This window comes from Rousettus aegyptiacus, unplaced genomic scaffold, assembly GCF_014176215.1.
Source record: "Rousettus aegyptiacus isolate mRouAeg1 unplaced genomic scaffold, mRouAeg1.p scaffold_m13_p_4, whole genome shotgun sequence".
NCBI lineage: Eukaryota > Metazoa > Chordata > Mammalia > Chiroptera > Pteropodidae > Rousettus > Rousettus aegyptiacus.
In genome coordinates this window covers 146,150,829-146,172,431 of record NW_023416307.1, presented here as the reverse complement: position 1 = coordinate 146,172,431, position 21,603 = coordinate 146,150,829, and the positions used below count along the sequence as shown (strand labels likewise).

The 21,603-nt window shown below is 35.4% G+C and overlaps 1 long non-coding RNA gene across 1 annotated transcript in view; it reads right to left on the bottom strand.

Annotated features, from left to right (window-relative positions):
• LOC118601651 overlaps positions 1-21,603 on the bottom strand; it is a 343,923-nt gene that overhangs the window by 237,427 nt on the left and 84,893 nt on the right. The window contains exon 2 of the long non-coding RNA XR_004950452.1: positions 9,269-9,335. This is a non-coding gene — a long non-coding RNA (uncharacterized LOC118601651). The remainder of the gene's footprint in view (positions 1-9,268; positions 9,336-21,603) is intronic.

Here is a 21,603-nt window from a genome sequence, read left to right as displayed (position 1 = left end):
AGGTATAAACACTATCCAATTTTATTTTTATTTGTTTTGTGTAACTGAGGCTGAGTACTTTTATGTAGTAATTTGTTTTATTTTCTGTAAAATAATTGCTATATGGGTGGAATATTTATTAATCATTTCTACAAGACAATTGTACATACTGCACATATTTTGTGATTTTTTTTTGTTTTTCATTATATCATGTTTTTGTCATGTTCTAGTTTGTAATTTTTACTAGTCATTATCAATATTTTCTTTACAAATTCAATGACATTTTTGATGTCCATATTTTCTTATAATACTTCTAAGATTTTAATTTTTACATTTATATGATTAATAGATCTCGAATTCATGTTGAGATTGAAGTAGCCATCCAGGTTTATTTTTTCCACAAAGTCAATTCAATTTTCACAGCACCATCTTTTAACTAATCCATTTTTCCCACTGAATAAAATGTCATCTTTTATCATATATAACATATTCATGTATATAACTGGATGAATATTCCCTAAATTCTGGATTTTATTCCACTGAATCTATTTTTTTCCTTATTTTTTAGAATCATGATAGCAATTTTGTACATGTATTTCTCAAAAAAATCATTTTTAAAGTTTTCTTTAAAATATCTCTTTGGTATTCTAATTTGGATGGCATAGGCTTTGTAGATTAATTTTAGAAAATAACATCTTTATGTTTAAAGATGTTATATTGAGACTTTCTAAGTTATGACTATTTTCTGTCTTCTTTTATAACCCTCAGAAGAGTTCTAAAGTTTCCTTCACATAAACCTTGAATTTTTTTGTTCCTAGTTTTGTTTTTTTATCTGTTTTTTTTTGGTATTGTAAATGGGATGTTCCCTTCACTAAATTTTCTGTTTGCATTTGGTATATAATATAACAAAATTAATGAGTTTGCTATAAATTTTGCAACCAAGGAATTTTCTAAATTCTTTTTAGTTCTAATAGTTTTTCAGACAATTTTTATGAGTTCTAATAGTATACAATTATATCTGCAAATAAAAATAACTTAATACCTTCCATTCTCACTTTCACAGTTTTTTTTTTTCCTCCCATATAACCGCACTAACACATTCAGAGCTATGATAATGATAATTGACCTCCTTGAACACCTCTTGACCTTAATCGACTTTTTACTTGGAGCATACGGGCAAGATTTTTCAGTCTTGCCCCACCCACCTACTTTTCCCTCTGCGTTGCTTATGGGTAGAAATATTATTAGAAACATTGTCGAGCTTTGGGTATTTTTTACACTCTTTTTTTCTTTTCGTTCTCTGATTTACACTTTTTAAACCTTGTTGTGTGAAGCTGTGCTATTTTATGTGTTTGATGGTGGCTGATGCAGCAATAGGATGTCTATTTTTGTTCATATCTTTTAGGCTACATAGAGGGAGGTTGTGACCCAACTTCTCTCTCTCACCCCGTGGCAGAAATGCCATCCTGTTACTGACTGTATGCCTATCAGGTGCCAGACACTTCACTGGGGGATTTTCATTCAGTGGCACATTTAACTCTCACAACAGCCTAAGAGATAATTGTTGTCACCCCTAACCTACTGTGATGCCTGGAAAACAACTTATGCAGTTAATTAGTAGCAGAGACAGGACTTAAAGCTACATTTCTGGGTCCCCAAGGCCCACATTCTTTTAGCTGCATTTCCTTGAACTTCAAAAAGGCTGAAACAAGCAGCGTACAAAATTCTGGGTGAATGCAGAAGAAGGAAAGATCGATTCTACCTAGAGAGGGGTCAAGAAACAATGCTTCTACTCCTAAGGATTGGCACTGAAAGAAATGAACAAAAAATTGATCTCCCACCATGATTCAGGAAATACCTTCCACATCCCACAGGGGAAGTAAGCACATCATAACCTCTCAATTGCCCTTGATTGATTTCCCTTGGGGGCCGAGGCAGTTCCTCATGGCGTATCTTGGTCAATTATTTTCAAGTCCAAGCTTACTTGCCTTAAGAGTGGACACATGCTCAACGAGGTTCTTTAGGGAGGAAAAAAAACTTGTTTTTACCTGAGGAAACTTATTTCAAGTTTTGAACTCATTTCTTTTTTCAAGCAGTTTCTACTGTAAACCCAATTCCACAGTGGGATTTATTGAAGCACAGAACAGAAAAGACATTTGCTCAGAAGTAACTCAGAGATATGATATGGATTAGAACCTAGGAAAAATAATAAATTATAAACCTACCGAGTCCTGAAAACATGCAGACATACTTGAATGTAGACTGAAATCTGAAATGGTGAGCTATTGTTAAATGAATGTGAATGTATTGAGAATTACATCTGAATTACTTCCCACTTCAGAAGTTTTATTTAGATTCTAATTTCTCTCTTAACTCTTTTTAAACTGTTAAAGGAAACATTAGCATCTTCTTCACTCACTTTTATAGATGAATAAATTTAAAAATATAGTTGAATTTCTGGGAGTCATTCAGGGGTAACTAACACTGTATGCTTAGAATGGATAATTGCTCATCAAAAGGTCTTTTAATTCCTTGGTTGAGGGTTGCATCTTGTCATGTCTTATTAATAGTATACTATGAACCTGAGGTTCATCACGGACATTTTTATTGTTCTCTGTATCATCCAACCCTCTGGAACTTCCACTCACTTAAGTTGTTTTCACATGAGGTCATGCCTATGTTTTTATTTCCTAGAGAAAATGTGAAAAAAGTATAACATTAGAAGTAAACAATAAAGAATCTCATAGGTGAATCAAACCTGAAGAATCCATGATTGCTTCTTGGCCTTTTCGCTAAGATCAAGTGAAGAATCTGAAAGTAGAATGCAAAAAGAATTAGCTTGACAGAGGCGACCACAGATCAAAGAACACAAAGAAAAAGATAGTTGTAAAAAAGCAGAAACGTTTCTAGGGGTTTTGCAACTTAGAGATTAAAGATATTAAAAGCAAGAAGGAATGTTAAGATTGACTATTACAGTGATTTTTGATAGAATGAAATTCATACCAGTTGATCCTTCCTGCTTTGGTGACAGAAACTTTTGGGCAGAGAAGAGGATGCTTGTGTGGGAGAGGCTAAGAAATGCTAAGATGTGTGGTGACATCCTGAAGGAACAAAGAATATGGTCCTTCCAAATGCCAGCCATTGATGAGTCACACTAATGCGCTTAATCCATACTATTCCCATGGTCACTGAAAGCAGGCTGCATTTTATAAAGAAAAATGGAATCCCAGAAAGATGAAAAAAAATTACCAGACAAATGAAGAAAATCAAGAGGATGACATAAGGGAATCGAACATGTAAATATTTACTTAATTAAATATCTTAATACACATTTTATTTATTTAAATAATATTTATTTATTAATGCATGTTTATTTAACAGGCTAATACACAAGAAATTAGATTTACTATAGAAAATATTTATAAGAAAGGCTTTATGAAGCAAGGCATAAACTTCAAAGCCATAGGAGAAAATATTCTTAAGTTTATGTAAAAGTCATTAAATTATTTCTAATACAGGCACCATAAACAATATTAAAATAAAATTGGCAGAGGGAGAAAATAATTGTAACATGTGTAATAAACAATTCATACGAAGACTATACAAAAAAAGTCTATAACCAAATAAGAAATAAAAAACCTAACCCTCTGGCAAAGTACCTAAATAACTTAAGAAGAGAGACACAACCTCACAAATTAACAGACAAATAAAAATAAAAACGAGATAATATTTTTCACTCCCTAGATTGATAATAGTGATTAGCTCCTGATACTCCTGATATTTAAGGATATCTCTGTCAAAATACCTTGCAAATACAAACTAAAATAAAGAGATGTCAATGACCTCAAATAACAAGGAACACATTCATTGCAAAAATAATTTGAAAAAGTTAGTTAACAAATGGATGATTATGGCCTTCAATAATTCATTCTTGAAGAAGATAAGACAATTATAAACATATCTATACACTAAACAACTGAGCTCTAAAATACATAAAGCAAACTAACAGAATTAAAGTGAATTTAGAAATAAACATTTCTAAAATAACATTTGAAGACTTCGATAACCTCATTTCAATAATGGATAAATGTTCTAGACAGAAAACCAATAAGAAAATATAGGAATTGACACTATTTTATAAACCACTAAACATAACAGACATATACAGAATACTCCCCTCAGCAATAGCAGAATATGCATTCTCAAGTGCACATGGAACATTATCCAGAATAGAGCATATATTAGGTCACAAAACGAGTCTCAATATATTTTAAAAGATTGAAATCATGCCAAGTATCTTTCCTAACTACAATGAATAAAGCTGAAATTCATTAACAGGAAGAAAACTGGATAATTCTCAAATATGTGGAAATTACATGACACTCTTAAACAGACAATGGGTCAAAGAAGAAATTCAAAGAAAATTAGAAAATAGGTAGAAATGAATGAAAATGAAACAGAACATAGCAATATTTATGATATACAGCAAAGGCAATGCTCAGAAGGAAATTCACAGCTATAAATGCCTACATTATATAAGATCTTAAATTAATAGCCTGACTTTAGAACTCAAGAAACTAGAAAAAAAAAAAAAAAAAGAGCAAACTAAACTCAAAGCTAGGACAAGTAGGAAATAATTGAAATAGGAAATAGAAAAACAATTAAGATAACTAACAAAACCAAAAGTTGATACTTTGGGGGGAAAAAATCAACAATCTGACAAATGCAAACCAACCACAATAAGATACCACTTTACATCAATTAGAATGACTATAATTCAAAAAATGAAAATTAAATGTTGGTGAAGATATGGAGAAATTGGAACTCTGTCCTTTGCTGGTGGGAATTCAAAATGATATAACTACTATAGAAAAATTTGTCAGTTCCTCAAAAAGTTAAACATAAAATTATCATATAACCCAGCAATTATACTGTTATGTACATATCCAAAGAATGGAATTCAGGGATTTGAATAATACATAAATATTCATTGCAACACTATTTACAATAGCCCCAAAGTGAAATAACCCATGCCCATCAACAGATGAATAGATAAATAAAATGTGGTATATACACAAATGACACATTTTTCAGCCATAAAAGGGAATTCTGAAAATATCATGCTAAGTGAAATAAGCCAGACACAGAAAAACAAATATTATATGATTCTCTTATACGAAATATCTAGAATGGGTAAATTCATACAGAGGGAAAGTAGATTAGTGGTTACCTGGGGCTAGAGTGAGGTCAGAATGGGAGTATTGATTAATGATTACAGAGTTTCTATTGAAATACTGAAAAAATTTTGGAAACAGATAATGGTGATAGTTGTACAACATTTTAAGGGGACTTAATGCCACTAAACTGTACGCTTAAAATTGTTAATATGGAAAATTCTGTTGTATTTTAGTGCAATAAAAATTGAGGGAAAAAATAGTACTTCGATAAGGTAAGGAAATTAATACTCCTACATAAAAATAGAAATTGATACTTCTTGAACAATCTGACAGTATCAAAATTTAAAATATTTGTGGATAGACAAAATGTATTTTTTAAACTGATTTGTCAGACCTGAAACTTAGCAAACTTCCCCTGGAAGAACACATCCTTGAGTAGGGAGTCCAGTGGTTCACCACAACCTCTACTCTCCTGAATTTATACCAAATGGCTCGGACTTTAGAGCCCAAGCTACAGAAATTAGGGCTCAGGTTTTACCTTTCAGTGGCTTGTAGTCAGTCTCTTGGAAACCCAGATGGAAAATTTGCCTGGGAAACTGAGATGAAGGAGGGATTCATTCTCCTTTGCTAAGGAGATGATTTGATTAGAACTTTAAAGATTAGCAGGAATTTGCCACACTATGAGGGTCAGGAATGAGAGACCCAATGGAGAGGACAGACAGCACGCTAAGGCATGAGGAAGGGCAACATGCTGAGCAAAGTGTGATTCAGTGTGTGAGGCTCTCCTAGGAGAGTGCAAGCAGTGGCAGGGATTGGCTCTAGCTTCCCTTTCAGAACAGAACATGGGCCCCCCTATTGCAGACAGAAGCGTCTGAGTAGGCTCCCACACCTCACGCTAACTGCCTGTTTTGTAAACGGCACAGTTCATGCCTAAGACTCCATTTAAAACACAATTTTAGCAGAACATCCTCATGTCTCAATGAAGTCTGAAATCTTGTTATTGCATTGTCCTGATTACCAATTATTCACTAATTTCTGCTAAAGAATGGGGACGTCATTTGCTTTGTGTTTGACACCCCAAAACTGAATAATCAGCTTTGAATTGAGATGATCTTCTCTTATAGCACCTTTTGCATAGTCACTTCATACTAGAAAAGTAATTTTTTGTTCTCCAGAGACTTGTTTTGGGCATAAAATTGGGTTCTCACATACTCTTGATTCTTATTGACAAGCTTCCTTGTTTATTATTGTTCATCCTTAAGATGTTGCCCTGTTAAAGATGGGAAGGTTAACAACTGAACCCTGTTTGCTTCAAGTAAATCATACTCAATTTTCTGGAGCTCACTGCAAACAATCTGCTCCAAAAGAGCTAATTAGGGCTGAGAATACAAAATCTGAGCCCGGATGGCACTGTGTGCACAGTCTCAAACGCAGGCTTCTTTTTCTCCTTCACATCAACAAAGTCATTCTGTGTAAGTCAATCTCCTTTTTTTCTCTCAGAAGGAAAATGTATGCCGAAGACAGGGATCCATGCACTGTGGCATTCTGATGGCAATAATGGCTATAATGGCAGAATGTGGGCCATAAACTGTATGAAAAAACCCGTCAGCTTCCTAGAGCTGTGCTAATGGTTACTGGCAGGCTCATAAAGGTGCAGGGACTGCCATTCATTTGATTAGGAACTGCAGAGCGGGGTATCCAAAAACGCAGAACAGTTAGAAACATTCTGCTTCCCTCCCCACCTCTGCTTGAAAAGGAAAGGAGGAACTTGGCAATAAATAAAAGCAGTTCTTGTCTCATGTACCAATTAGATTTTGCTGTATAATAGACCACCCAAAAGGCACTTGCTTCACACAACAGCACTTCACACAACAGCACTAATAGTGTTCTTATGTCTGTGGGGCGACTAGGTAATTCTGCTGATCTGAATCTGTTTCGGATGATACAAGCCAGGCCCACCCATGAGTTTGAAGTCAGCTTCTGGGTCAGATGGAGACTGAGCTCAGCTTGGATGGCATTTCATCCTTCTGCAGGCTAGCCTGAACTCATCAGGATGATGGCTCAGGAGGGTTCCCAGGGAGTGAATAGAAGCATCCAAGGACTCTTGGCCTAAACTTGGAACTGGCAGGGTACCCCATCCACCCCATTCTGTTGGCCAAAGCAAATCCCAGAGTATACCCAGATTTAAGCAGTGGGAAAATAGACTTATCTCTTGAAGAGTCATAAAGTCATTGGAAAAGAGCATATATATAATGAGAGATGGTAAGTTTGTACCATGTTTTGCAATCTACCTCGAGTTGTAAGGGATTAATAGCTTTGTTATGACCAAAATCTCAAGATAAACTAAATTATGTGTCCTTCGGTTATTTTTATAAGAGGGTGGTTCGGGTTGTGTTGGAGTGTGTAGTGGGGTAAGTTGATTTTCTATCCTCTCCCCTGACTTGTTCTTGTTTGCTTGTTTGGGAAGCTCTTTGATAAATTCTTTAGTGCACCTAATGGCGTATAAAGAGCTTCTCTATCTTGTAGCACTTAATAAGAAAACTGTTTTTGTATTCCATCAGACATAGAAACAGACCAAAGAAGCAGTTAAGGATGGTTAAGTGAGATAAGGCATGTGAGTGAGCAACCATCCAGACAGGATAGGTTCTCTGTCCCTATGACGGTATTAGATAAAAAAGGGGTGGAGTCCCTTGGAGTTTTAGTTTCAGGGATTCCAAAAGAATGAGTAAGAACAACTAAAAACTGGTGTTATGGACTAAGTTGTACGAATTCTAGGAAATTCGACATTCAATACTCAGAATAAGATTACTAGTGAGTTTCACTTAACAAATAAGAAAGGAGATATTCCTTCATAATAAGCTTTAAAAAAAAGTACCATGGAATAATGGGGGATGGGGGGGGGGAGAGAAATAGGACACTAGTTTTAGCATCTAAAAAGGTGAGTTCGATGAGTTTCAATTCCAGGGAAGATATAACAATGACACTACACCTAGATAGAGGACATAAAACACCTATTTGAGGACTCCGAAAAGTAATTAATAGGAGTCGTATTCAAGCAGGCCACGTTTCAAAGCACCACTGAACCTATAGTGAGGTTACCATCTCTCCCTCAACTCTGGTATTCCTTGACCTAGATTCAAAGCAGCCCTAAATGCATAACTGGTCCTCAGCATGGACAGACAGAGCTCCAAGAAAAGCTCTCTAGTTCTAAAGAAGGAAAAGGAATTCTAATATTCTGACTGGTGGAAATATCCGTTATTCTTTTTATAAAAATAAATATTTTCTCCATTCTTTCATGCCCCAGTGTCCAGATAATCATGTATAGCAGTAGTGACTGCATTAGCAATGGGAGTCTGAAGGCATCTAAAATTCTATAACGGAAGAAACTACCTCAGCAACATGAGGGTTTGTGGTTCCAAGAGAATGAGGTAAACCACCATTGCCTTTTCTCTCTGTGTCCTATAACCCCTGGGTCATGGAAGCTGCTGGAGTCCTGTGAAATTCATGACACACCAGGTTCACTGTAGCCCCAGATTTCTGGCTGGACAACTGAAGAAGAGATCCCGAGAAAACCAGAAAACACCAAGGAAATCACAGAAAGGCAGGAGCTTGGGAAAGCAAAATGTGAGGTTGAGAAATCCTGGAATCACCAAAAGCTGCATGTGTGTGGATCTAACTGAAATGACCAACTACAGACTTACAGAACTGAATCAAGATAAAAGCTGCTAGCCTGTTTTCAGACATAGAATTGATCCAAAAAGCTCTACAAAAAGAACTGACATTGAAAGTGTACTATTAAAAAATTAGTCCCAAATTATGGCTTGAACTGGATACTTTTCTTGCTTTTTTAAAAAAATAACATCTAGGAGGGGATCACTTCATAAATGTCTAACCATTGTACTATAAACTTGAAACTAATTTTTTAAAATACATTTTAAAAAGTCAATGTTCATAGGATTTAAATTAAATCAGACATTTTGGAAAAATACAGTAGCCTAAGTAAAAATATTTACTGAATAGGCTCAATAACATAATTGAAATAAAAAAGGAATGATTCAGTGAGCTTAAAGATAGATGGAAAAAATGAGAGAAATAAACATTTCAAGACTTACAGACTCTTCATTCAATAGTCAAACATTCAAGCCTTTGGTATTCCAGAAGAGGAGAAGAAAATGAACACTGCAGAAAAAAAGAAAAATAGTGAAATAATGGCTAAAAATCGCCCAAATTTTTGAAAGATATAAACCCACAGATTCAAGAAGCTTAGCAAATGTTGAACAGAAAAAATACAAAGAAATCCATACCCAAGATACATAATAAAACGGCTGAAGGTCAGAGACAAAAATAATTTCTAGAAATAAGCCAGAAAAAAAATGATGCCCCAGTTATAGGAGAATATTGATTCAAATGACTACAGAATTCTTGTGAAAAAATTATGGGATCTGGAACAAAATAAAATAATATTTTTAAGATCCCTGAAGAAAAGAATTGTTGACCCACAAGTTTATATTCAGAAAAAATATCCTTCAAAAATAAAGCTGAAATGAATACATTCTCATATATAGGAAAACTACAATTGTTGCAGATCTACTCTAAAAAAGGATGGCTACAGGGATTTCTTCAAGGAGAAGATAAATAACATCAGAAAGGAGGAAACAAGGAATATCAGTAAAGAAAGAAGAGAAATCAAAGAGGTAAATATCTGGCTAAATGAAATAGAACTCTTAACATAAGCAGGACAGCTGAGAATGCAACTATGAGATTGTCTGATGGAGTCTTTAATAAAAAGTAGAAGTAAAACACGAGAAAATTACAAACCAAAAAGTGAAAAGTGAGGGAACTAAAGTTTCTACATTGCACTTGGAGTGATATATAGTGATTTTAAGCAGATTGTGTAAAGTACGTATAACTTAATCCTTAGAACAACCACTAAAGGACAAAGCAAAGCAAAATAAAAACCTATATAAGAAAATAGATATAAAAGCACAACAGACATATTTAAATTTAATAATAAAAAGTGTTCAAATAACCCAGATGAAAAGAAAGGAAAATTAGAGTCATGAAAAATAGAGGTAACAAACAGAAAACAAATAATAAAACAGTAGCTCTAAATATAAACATATCAATAGATATATATGTAATATAAATGTTCTAAACATAATTAAAAGACAGAATGTCAGAACACATTAAAAAAGAGATATTCATTAAGTATATGCTGTCTACCAAAAAACTCACCTCAAATATATAAGTAGGTTAAAAGTAAAAAAATTTTTTAAAGATATTTTATGAAAACATTAATTAAAATAAAAGATGGGGTGGCTATATGAATATCAAATAAGGAAACAGTGTGTAAAAATGCTCAGGCATAGAGAAGCATGTTTTATAATAGTAAAAGGGTCAGTTCACAACAAGGCCATAACAATCCTAACTGTGTATGCACCTTGTAACAGACTCTCTTTTCTCTACTGAATTGCTTTTGCTCATTTATGAAAATAAATAGACAAACACGCACGTGCTCATGCACACATGTGCGCGCGTGCACACACACACACACACACACACACACACACACACTAACTTGGCAACACCAAGTGCCAATAAAGATATGAAGCAATTGGGTCTCTCATATTGCTGATAGCAATGAAAAATGTTACAGCCATTCTAGAAAATAGTTTGGAAATTTCTTATATAATTAAATATACATTACCACCTAGTGTAAAATTAAACCAAGTAATGCAAAAAAATTAAACATGTGCTACCATATGATATAGTAATTCTACTCCTAGATACCTAGAAGTAGATACCTTAAAGAAAGAACTTTTCATACCAATATCTGTTCATGAAGGCTTATTGCAGCTCTATTCATAAGTGCCCAAACTGGAAACAATCTCAGATGTTCTTTAACAAATAAACTGTTGGGGAAAAAAATGGTGCATCCATATAATGGACTACTAAGCAATAAAGAAGAAGAAACTATTGATAAACACAACAACTTGGATTAATGTCAAAGAAGCCAGTTTCAAAAGGTTATATATTGTTGAATCCATTTATATGACATTCTTGAAAAGACAAAATTATAGAGAAATAGTGATGAAGAATAGTTCAGTGGTTTCCAGAGTTTAAGAGTAGAGAGTTTTACTGCAAAAAAAAAAAAAAAAAAAGTAGTCCCAGAGAACTGTTTGAGTGGAAAGAAACTGTATCTGTTTTGTATCCTGATTGCAGTGGAGCTTATACAAGAGTTATAAAAATGTGTCAAAATTCATTGACATGCACATCAAAAATCAATTGTATTGAAATTTAATTTTTTAAATAATATTTAAATACATACATATGTGTTTATGTACTGCATGTCATTGTAAAATGGTTTTAAGTTAATTATCTTCTATATTTTAATATAGTGCTACTAGATTCTGTCTTGGTTTGTTAACGCATACCTGAGTTTTTCTTCTCAATTTTCTCTGTAAATATAGGCCAATTCACAACCAAATTGATTTTTTTTTTTTACTTTAGAAAAATAAGTTCTAAGATTAAGGAAAGATAATGAAAGATTATAAAAGATCCTCAGAAACTGAGTACTAAGTAAGAAAACACCTTTAGATCAGTATCTGGCATAAAATAGTGTCTCCAAGAGCCAGAGAACATGAGGATCTTTCCTGTACATTTTCTTATATAATCCTCCAACCTAGCATGGTGGGTACTGATGACCTGTTTTTACTGATGAAGAAAGTAAAGCTCAGAAAGGTGAACAGGCTTAAAAAGTAAGCAAGACACAAAGTAGGAATTCAAATACAGGCCTTTCTAACTCCAGTATCTTTACTCTTTTAATTGAAGAATAGAACATCTATCCCTGATTTAGTCCAACGATTGATAGGCATTTCATTTGAATTTTCTGCAACTTGATGCAAATTGAGACAAGGGGATTTTCGAGGAGATGAATACTCAGAGGGATGGTGGCTTTTGGACACGTGGGCGAAATCATTACTTGTCCCTCTCATGCTCAGCTTCAGAGGAGAGCCACTGAGTGCAGGGGTAGGATTTGGACTATCGATATTATCCTTGAGCAGTAGATTACTTAACTCCAGACTAAAGACCAGCTGGCATAAGAGTATAAACTTGGGAGATCTCAGAGAAGGCAGTCTGCTTGTGCCCTCTTGGAAATTGAGCCAAGAATCAATCTAACTGCTCCACTGGACAGATGACAGAAAGGCTTTTCCAAAATAAAACTTTAAACTTTTCTTTCTGTGAGATAACCATTGCTAAGGACCCTTTAGAGCAGAATAAATTGTCTATATAAAATGGTTCATATATTACCTGCACTATCAATACAGTGCATTATCTTTTCCAATCTAATGGGTAAGTGGCATCTTCTTGTAGTTTTTATTTGCAATTCTTGTGTTTCAACAGAAACTGAGCACCTTTTCACACATCTAAGAGCCCTTTCTATCTCGTTTTTGTAACGTGGCATATTTGTTCAAATGTTATTCTCATTTTTCAATTAGACAGTTGTTCTTTTACTTACTGATTTCTAGAGTCTCTTTATGTACTAGGAGATTAGCCCTTTGTTGGGATGCCAGTTGCAAATATATTTTCTAATTTGACATTTATCTTTTGACTTTATTTAGTATTTTTCTTTTTGCAGTCAAATTAATCGGTCATTTCTATATTGACTTCTGATTTATGAGTCATAGTTAAAAAGGACTTCGTTCTGAAATTATAAAATAATTTGTCTATTTTCACATCTAATAATGTTATGGTTTCATTCTTATGTTTAATTTTTTGCAGTTTTAATTAAAGATAAAATACATACATAAATATACGTAAATTATAAGTATAAAGCTGACTGAATTTTCACAAATGGAATACGCCTATGTAATCAGCACCCAGATCGATAAATAGAACATTATTAACAAGACACCAGGAGCTTCCAAAACCCTCTCTCAGTCACAAGCGCCCACTCCCCACAAGGTTAAACACTATCCTAATTTCTGAGACAACACCCATAAGTTCCTGGCAGAACTCTTTCTACTTCATATTCCCAGAGTCCTCAGAAAATTATTCAATGCTGAATAACTGTTTATTGAACAGACCACTTATGATAATCAGAATAATTACCCCTATTGCCAATAGAGTTGATTCTGTAACCTCAAAGGAGAGTGTATAGTAGGCATCTAAGGATGAATCAGACCTTGATGTAGAATACCTGGGACACTGTGAAAAAATAAATCATATCCACTTAAAGATTAAAATGAAATCCTGAAAAGACTGTCTTTCCTATCCCTGCAAGATAATTTTTATTATTATTGTGTGTGTCATTTCTGGACCTTTTCCTTTCATAAAGAGCAGATTTTCTCTATCCTCGACAATGACAAAAATGAGCCCAAACCACCAACAATGTATTTTTTAATATCCCTCCAACACGCACAGCAAACTAGAATTTAGAGAGGCTTACTGATAATACTTTTAAGGGGATGATTCACATGCTCAAAGAAAGGCAAGAAAACCAATTTTGATGAGGAAGGAAGTGAGTCATTATTTGTTGTGTAAAGTTAGAGGAACCAAACAATTAGGGGATCAGAAATAAATGAAAAGAATAGAAAGGAGGTATAGGATAAGGTCAGAGAAGTAGGCTGGGGTAAGTTCAGAGGAAGTGGTATATTTATTGTCAGAAAAAAACAAATGCAAAAGAAATTTTAAGAGACAAAAGGAATAGGGAAAAATTCTATTCCAATTATTACAATATTTCATAGATTATTTCCCTGGGCATATTGGAAATGTTAAAGTTTATAGCCTGGAGATTTAAGAAAATGGGGAACTTTGTAGTACAAAACCAGAGAAACAAAGGTTTTGAACAAATTTCAATAGAAGAAAAACCTACCTTCTTCATTGCACTGATAGTTCTATTCCAAGGTTGTCTATAACCTTCCAGTTGCTAAATTTGATTCTTTTCAAATCTCATTTTACCTGATCTCTCGTCTATTTTTTTACACTATTGCTCGTTGTTTCATTCTTGAAATTCATCCTTTTTTTTGGCTTCGGTGAAACCACTTTCTCCTGTTTCTCCTTCCACTTGTTCTACAGTTATTGTTCAATACATGTCTAAAGTTGAGTTCCCTTCAATGGCAGAGCCTGAGCAATAACTAGGTTTACTCAGGAGGTGATCCAGGAAAGAGGAGTGAGGAGGGGGAGGGGCAAAGAAAGGAGTAAAAGACAGTAAAAGGTCATGTTATTTAATATAATTTATATTGGAACATCAGTTTCATTAGTTTAGTTTTAGATTTAGTTTTAGTTTTCACTGCTGTAGGCAGTGGTGCTCAATTTCTTTGTGAAACTGGATTTCTAGTGCCACACCTGACACTAATTTTCTTAACTGGTGTTTCTCCCCAAATGCAGTGTCAGAGACAAGGATTTGTGTGCAGGTATTTTATTTTGGAGTTATCCCAGGATTTAGGTGTGAAGGACCCAAGAGATAGAAGGAAAGAGAAAGCCTGCATATAAAGGTACACTACTAAGGCCACCACTGAGAGTTAGTAGAGCTAGACTTTAAAAAACACATAGAACACCTCTCAGAATTGCCCACCTGAGGACTGACCAGAACTACTTAACCATTTGCTCCCATCTCATTACCTATTTTGTTGAAAGTTTTCCCTGGGATCACTAACTCCTTGCGTTTCCAGATGGTGCATGTATGCTTGACTAATGGTCTCCTGTCAGTATTAGAGAAACGGGGACACAAAGTGGAAGATCGGAGGCATATGCTGAAGGTGGAATGCTGTCCAAATGTGGTGCATCAAAGATGGCCAGACCTGCCTGCTAGAGGATGGCTGAAATCAGATTCAGGGAGATGAGATGAGGCCCCAGGTTTGTCTGATACGTCCCTTACATATACTCTCCTTCCTTCACACAGCAGTTGTGCTGAGCATTCTATTCCATCCTGACCCACCCTCACTCCAGAGTTATTATTTCATTAAGCACATTTATGCTTCTGTCATGGGAACACATGATTAATTATACCATAGTATAATTGGTCTGCTGGAATAGCTCTCCAATTTCTGTTGATCTTCTGAAAACTGATGGGATTGGACTAATTCTTCTTGCAAGTGAAAAGAAAATATGTCTTTTAAAATTATCATAAAGAGCTAACAACCATAAAAGTATACCTAGAAGTCCACAGTAGTCTTCTTGCCATTGAAGGATGGATGCTAACATGGTCTAGACAGAATGTTAGCAGTTAGAAAAATGGAATTTGAAACAATATATTTAATTCTTGAGTTCTGACTGTTGATGCTTGAAAATCCGCCAAGCTCTGAACCCTGCCTCCCTTTCTCATCCCCACACATCTTCTTTCCTCCACGGAGGACTTAATCCCTGCCACACAAGGCCTTTTGGTATCTTTTCCTGACTTTGCTTTTACCCTGGGTTTTCCTTTCACTATCCCTTGTTTTTTTTGTTTTTTGTTTTTTGTTTTTTTTTTTTTAATAAGGTCAGTAGCATGATGATTGGTATGTAAATTCTGATCTGATGTCTCTTAGACACATGTATGATCCATTCGTTTGCTTCCCTAATGAACCATCCAGTTACAGTTAGCGCAAAGGCTTTTGAACACTTATCAGTACAACATATTCAGGAAAGTTTAGATGAAGGCAAGGGTAAGGACTATAGGATACAAATAATATTTTAGGAAGGTCCTAAAATGCAATAACCAAGGATAAGAATGAGCAGTTTGTTTTCCTTTTTTCTTTTTCTTCTTTTTTTCTTAGCAGAGGATGGAAAGAGATCTATAAAAATCTAATAGTGAAGGACTGCCTACCTTAAAGAAGCAGTAGTAATTTGTGGAGATTTGAAGAGATCCACAATAAATAATAACCTAAGACAACTGCACCCTGTTGTGCCTTATGGAGAACAAATTCATATGCTTCTATCTTTAAGAGACTATGAATTTTCCTTGCCTAAAAGAAGCCTATGTGTCACTTTGGGATTATAATTTCTCAGAATTTACACATCCCAGATTAGCTCCGAGATGCACTGGTTATTCTCTGGGTTCATCACCCAAAACTTGTTTCATCTCTTACTTTTTTCTTGTTCTTGATAGTGAAGAATGTCTCCTTTATCTCTTCCCCAGACTTTTCCATGGGGTCTCTAAAGATTACCTTATTCATGAGCTTGGGGTTAGTATGAGTCAAGTGCCTCCTGAAGGGACTAAATCTGACCCAGATAAAAGACAAACAGATCACAACTGCCAGACTACCTCTGGAAGTAAGATAGTGTTCATAAATACACCAGAAGAGGTGAACATCGATGCTAAAGAAAACAGACATCAATAACCAAGGAGTTGATGGTTAACAGAAGAATTTGGGTTCATGGGATTTATTTAGGGAGTGTTCTCCAGGCCAACCCCTGAGGAGAGTGAAGGGGAAATAAATTGCATAAGGAAAGGGCCAAGCATGCTCATGATTGTAGATAAAGTCTTATCTGTACAGGGCCCTAGAGGATATATTACAGGACAGAAACGCCCCCACTTGAGGCATGTGGATGCGGATTGTGTTCCCCCATATCACTCAGTCATTGCCTACTGGCTAGCCCTGTTTGGGAGGCAGCACGTAACTTCCAGAGGTAAGCCAGCTCCCTATCAGCCAGGGGCAATTTGCCGTAAACGAAAGATTGCTGTAAGTCACCAGCAGTCAACATTCACACAGCTGAAGGATGAGCACATGCTGCTTCAGGGATCTGGCACTGTCCCAGAAGTAGTTACATGTGAGAAGTTGAAATTCTCTCCACTGAGGGCCTTGGAAGTCCCTGCCTATGCCCTCCTGGCTATGCAACCCGTAGGTAAATGAAATGGCATGTGACACTATGTTAAACTCAGTATTGGAACTCAGAGTTCTTTCTCTATCTCTCTATCCACCCTCAAAAGGATATTTATAGGGATTCTCCAAGTTGCCTCAAACAGCATGCTGTCTATAGCAGAATGCTCTATTCAGTTCCATGTGAGCTAACTGTACTGGAGCCCAGATAAGGCATTACTCCTGAAAAATTCAAATAGTATCTAAGACAAAGTATAAAAAGTCTTGTTAAGATAAGAAAATCACTCAGAGATCAGGGTGCCTAGGACTGGTTACAGGTGCCAAAAGTAAACAGAAGGGGACATCATGGGGCAGAACTCCAACCACAAAATAGATGATGACCAGAAGCCAGTGAAAGAGAAGGACAACTGTCTAAAACACTCTGTCAGGAAAGAGTATATCTCAGATCTAGTCCAACTTCATGGCAGCACAGGCCCTGCCAAATTCACAGGCTGGAGCGGAGCCGGCGTACTTAAGACATCATCTGCAAGACCAGCCTGAGTTTATGTGGCCCCTCTTGTACTGGTACTGCTCACAGAAGTCAAGGAGGGGCACAGGCCATGACTCCATGGGAATAAACCCTGTGCTGGTGAGCCCAAGGGAGGGTTTATCACCTTTGTTTGTAGTCACTGTCTTTTGGGGTGAGGAGAGGGAGGATGGCAGTAATAGCTAATTTTGACACTTTAAGAAACTTGGCTTCTCCACCAACTTCTCCATTCCAAATTATTCTAATTAATTTGAATGACCATCTTGGACTCTCCGGTTACCATTAGGGAAGCCAAGAGGACTTGATATTTGGTGAACAACTTTTAATCAATATCAATGCCTCTAGTGAGAAAGGGCTTGAAATTCAGCAAAGCAATTCATGCACATGTTAGCTTTTGGACTGAACATGCTGATAGTTTCAGAAAGAAAAAAAAAATACACCAATCTCTAGTAATGCAGCTAACAGCCTCCATCAGGGGTGGAAAGTTATATTTAATGGGCCTAACCCTCTCTTGCCAGAAGCTCCCAAATATCCAGTTACTATACCCACTACTCCTTGGATGTTCTCTGAGTATGACATGTTTGTGGGCCTGGGGAAGGTTTCTATTATTTAAGCATAACTAATCTCTCAGTACTACCATCCTTCCTGCTAACTTGTGCTTATAGCCCAGAAGGTAAGACTAAGGGTAATGGGGCGTGGATAGAAATGTCCTTCTCTGACAAAAGTGTAGTTATTTTTTTCCAGTAATCACATTTGTGGGTCTTGTCTACATGTGAAGGAAACTAGAATGGCTGGAGCCCTCCATCACTCTGGAAGTAACCCACAGCTCGCTTTGTGGTAATTGTTCTAATATTTCACGGATTAGGAGCTTGTTCCTTTTATGAAAAGACAATATCTTTTTTAATTTTTTAATATTTCAAAAAATTACATACCATAAAGTTCATTTTGTTGTTGTGGGGCAATACTGTGAGTTTTAATAAATGTAGAGAGCCATGTATTCAGGATACAATTTAGGATACAATTAGTTCTCCCATAGCAAAAAACAAAAAAAAGTTTTCTCTTGATGGCCATTTGAAATCACACCCCCCTTGTATCTCAATGTCCGCTACTACTAATTTTTTTCTTCTAAACCTATAGCTTTGCCTTTTCCAGATGTCCTATAAATGAGTTACATGGCATGTAAATTTTTGAGTGTGTCTTCCTTCACTTAGCATAATGCAATTGAGGTTCACCTTTGTCAACACTTCATGTCTTTCTATTGTTGAACAGTATTGCATCATACTCATTGATGGAAATTTGGGTTATTTCTAGTTTGGGAAATTATGAAACATACGGTTATAAACATTCATGTATATAACATGAATTCATGTGTAGGTTTTTGTTCAAACACAAGTTTTTATTTTCCTAAATACCTAAAAGTGGTATAACTGGACTATATGGTAAATATCTTCTACTTTATAAAAAACTATCGAACGGTTTTTCATCATGGCTTTCTCATTTATTCCAGAAATGTAGGAAAATTCCAGTCGCTCTGTATTCTCTACAACACTTGGTTTCTACAGGTTTTTTAATTGGCTTATTTCCTTCTTTTTTTTTTTTTTTTTTTTTGCCTTTTGAATAGATGTGCAGTGATATCTCATTGTGGTTTTAGTTTGCGATTCTTAGTGACTAATAATATCTTTTCATATGTTTAAGTGCCATCTTTCTATTTTCTTTGTCGAGGTGTCAAAATGTTTTCCTGTCATTTTCACTGGGTTCTATGTTTTCTTATAATGATGTTTTGAGAGTGTAGTCACTCCTATTTCAGACAGAACTGAGTTTCAGGTATTCTCTCTCTACCTCTAATTTGTCTTTTTATTGCCTTAGCAATATCTTTCACAGAGCAAAGGTTTTAAATGATGATAAGTTTCAGTTCATCTTTCTTAATAGACTGTGGGATTTTCCACTGGCAGATATATTTGCCTAATCAAAAATCAAGATTTTTTACTACAAGTTCTGTAATATTAAGATTTGCATTTAGTTTATGTCCATTTTGAATTAATTTTGTATAAGATGTTAGGTATAAGTCAAGATTCATTATTTTGCATAGAGATTTCTAATTGTTCTAGCAACATTTGTTGAAAAGATTATCCTTTCTTTATTGAATTGTATTTGTGTTGCATCTTGGTGGTTGCATTTAAAGCCCTTCCGTTGGTCAAAAATCAATGGACCATATTTGCGTTAGCCAATATCTGAACTTGCTATCCTGTTACATTGATCTATGTGTCTAACCTTTGTCAATAACATACTGATTTGATTATAGTAATATTAAACTTAGGCTTTAGTATCAGATATATGAGACTTTAACTTTATTTTTCTTTTATAAAATGGGTTTGACTGTTGAGTTTCTTTTGCCTTCCACATGCATGTTAAAATCAATTTGTCAATACCTGAAAAAAAATTCTCCTGGTATTTTGATTGGGATTGTGTTAAATATAGATGATTTTGGGGAGAATAGGCATTGTATTTCAATTAGGAAGGGATTACCAAGTGACATAGGAAACTTTGGGAAGTGATGTGTGTATTCAAGATCTTGAGTGTGGTGATGAGGTGGGTCCTGGGTGTAGACACATGTTAATCCTATTATATTGTTCAATTTAAATAAAGGCACTTTATTATACATCAATTATGTCTCAATAAGGCTGTTTTTAGAAACACTACAGTTGTCTTCATCAATAGAGAAAAATTCAGTAGGAGTGAACCACAAAAATAATTCACAGGAAAGGTGTAATCAAAGCTTTGTTTAGGAAGGAAAGAGTAGAGGAGAGAGAGAAGCACCCTGATACAGATGAATGGTGGAGGAAGGGCGCAGGAAAACGAGCACACTCCAGTGTGATGCCTGGTATCTGGTCCATGAAGCTCATGTCCCAACAAAATTGAGGGGAATTGTGGATAGTAGGGAAAAAAACTTTAGGAGAGGAGTGTAAAAACTGAAAGAGCAAGAAAAGTAGCAGGACAGATAGATAATAATGGCTGACAGTGCGAGCTGAGGATTTGAGGGTTGTACCTGGTTAATGCCCTGCCCCCAGACTTGAGTTTTGGCATGGCAGACCTAAAGGCAGAGTGGGTGGTTAGAAGCTTGAGCTTGGGAGTCAGACAGACATAGATTTCAAATCCACTCCACCATTCGCTAGGTTTGTGACTTAAGGGACTTTGTAAGTATCAGTTATATCATCAGTTCACTGGGCATAAAAATGATGCCCACACCACTGGGTTAAATGTGAGGATTAACTGAGAGGATGCATGTGAAGACTAGAACTCAATATATACCAGCTATTACACACACACACACACACACACACACACACACACACCATAAAAATCCATTACATAAGACAATAATAGCAAAACAAGCAGCTTTTTACTAACTAGCTTTCCCTCTTCATGTTTAGTTTTAGTTTGATGCTAAAACCTCTCCATGTGTTGTTGGCACAATCTTATTCTGAGCTAAGTCTTCAGAACTATCTCAAAAGGGGATGGGATGCTACCACGAGACATCACACTTATCTCTAATTTTAGCTTTTTCTAAAAAGTGTGGTAAAATACATATAACATAAAATTTGCCATCTTAAGCATCTTTAAGTGTATAGTTCTCAGTGTTAACTACATTCATACTGTTGTGCAACCAATCTCCACAACACCTCATCTTGCAAAACTGCAACTCTAAACCTCTATATGAAACTTTATATACTATAAAACAACAACTTCTTTTTCTGCTCATCCCCAACCCTTGGCAACCACCATTCTGTTCTCTGTATCTCTGAATTTAACTACTCTAGGTCCCTCATATAAGCAGAACCATACAGCATTTGTTTTTTTGTAGCTGCCTTATTTCACTTAGCATAACATCCTCAAGATTCATCCATGTTGCACATTTCTGAATTTCTTTCCTTTATAAGGTTGAATACTATTCCATTATATATATGATATACTTGATCTATAGATACATATACATATATAGTATGTATACACACACATAATCTGTTTATTCATTCATCCATTGATAAACACTTGGTTTCCTTCTACCTTTTGTCTCTTATAAATAATGCTGTTATGAACATTAGTGTACAGGTATCTCTTT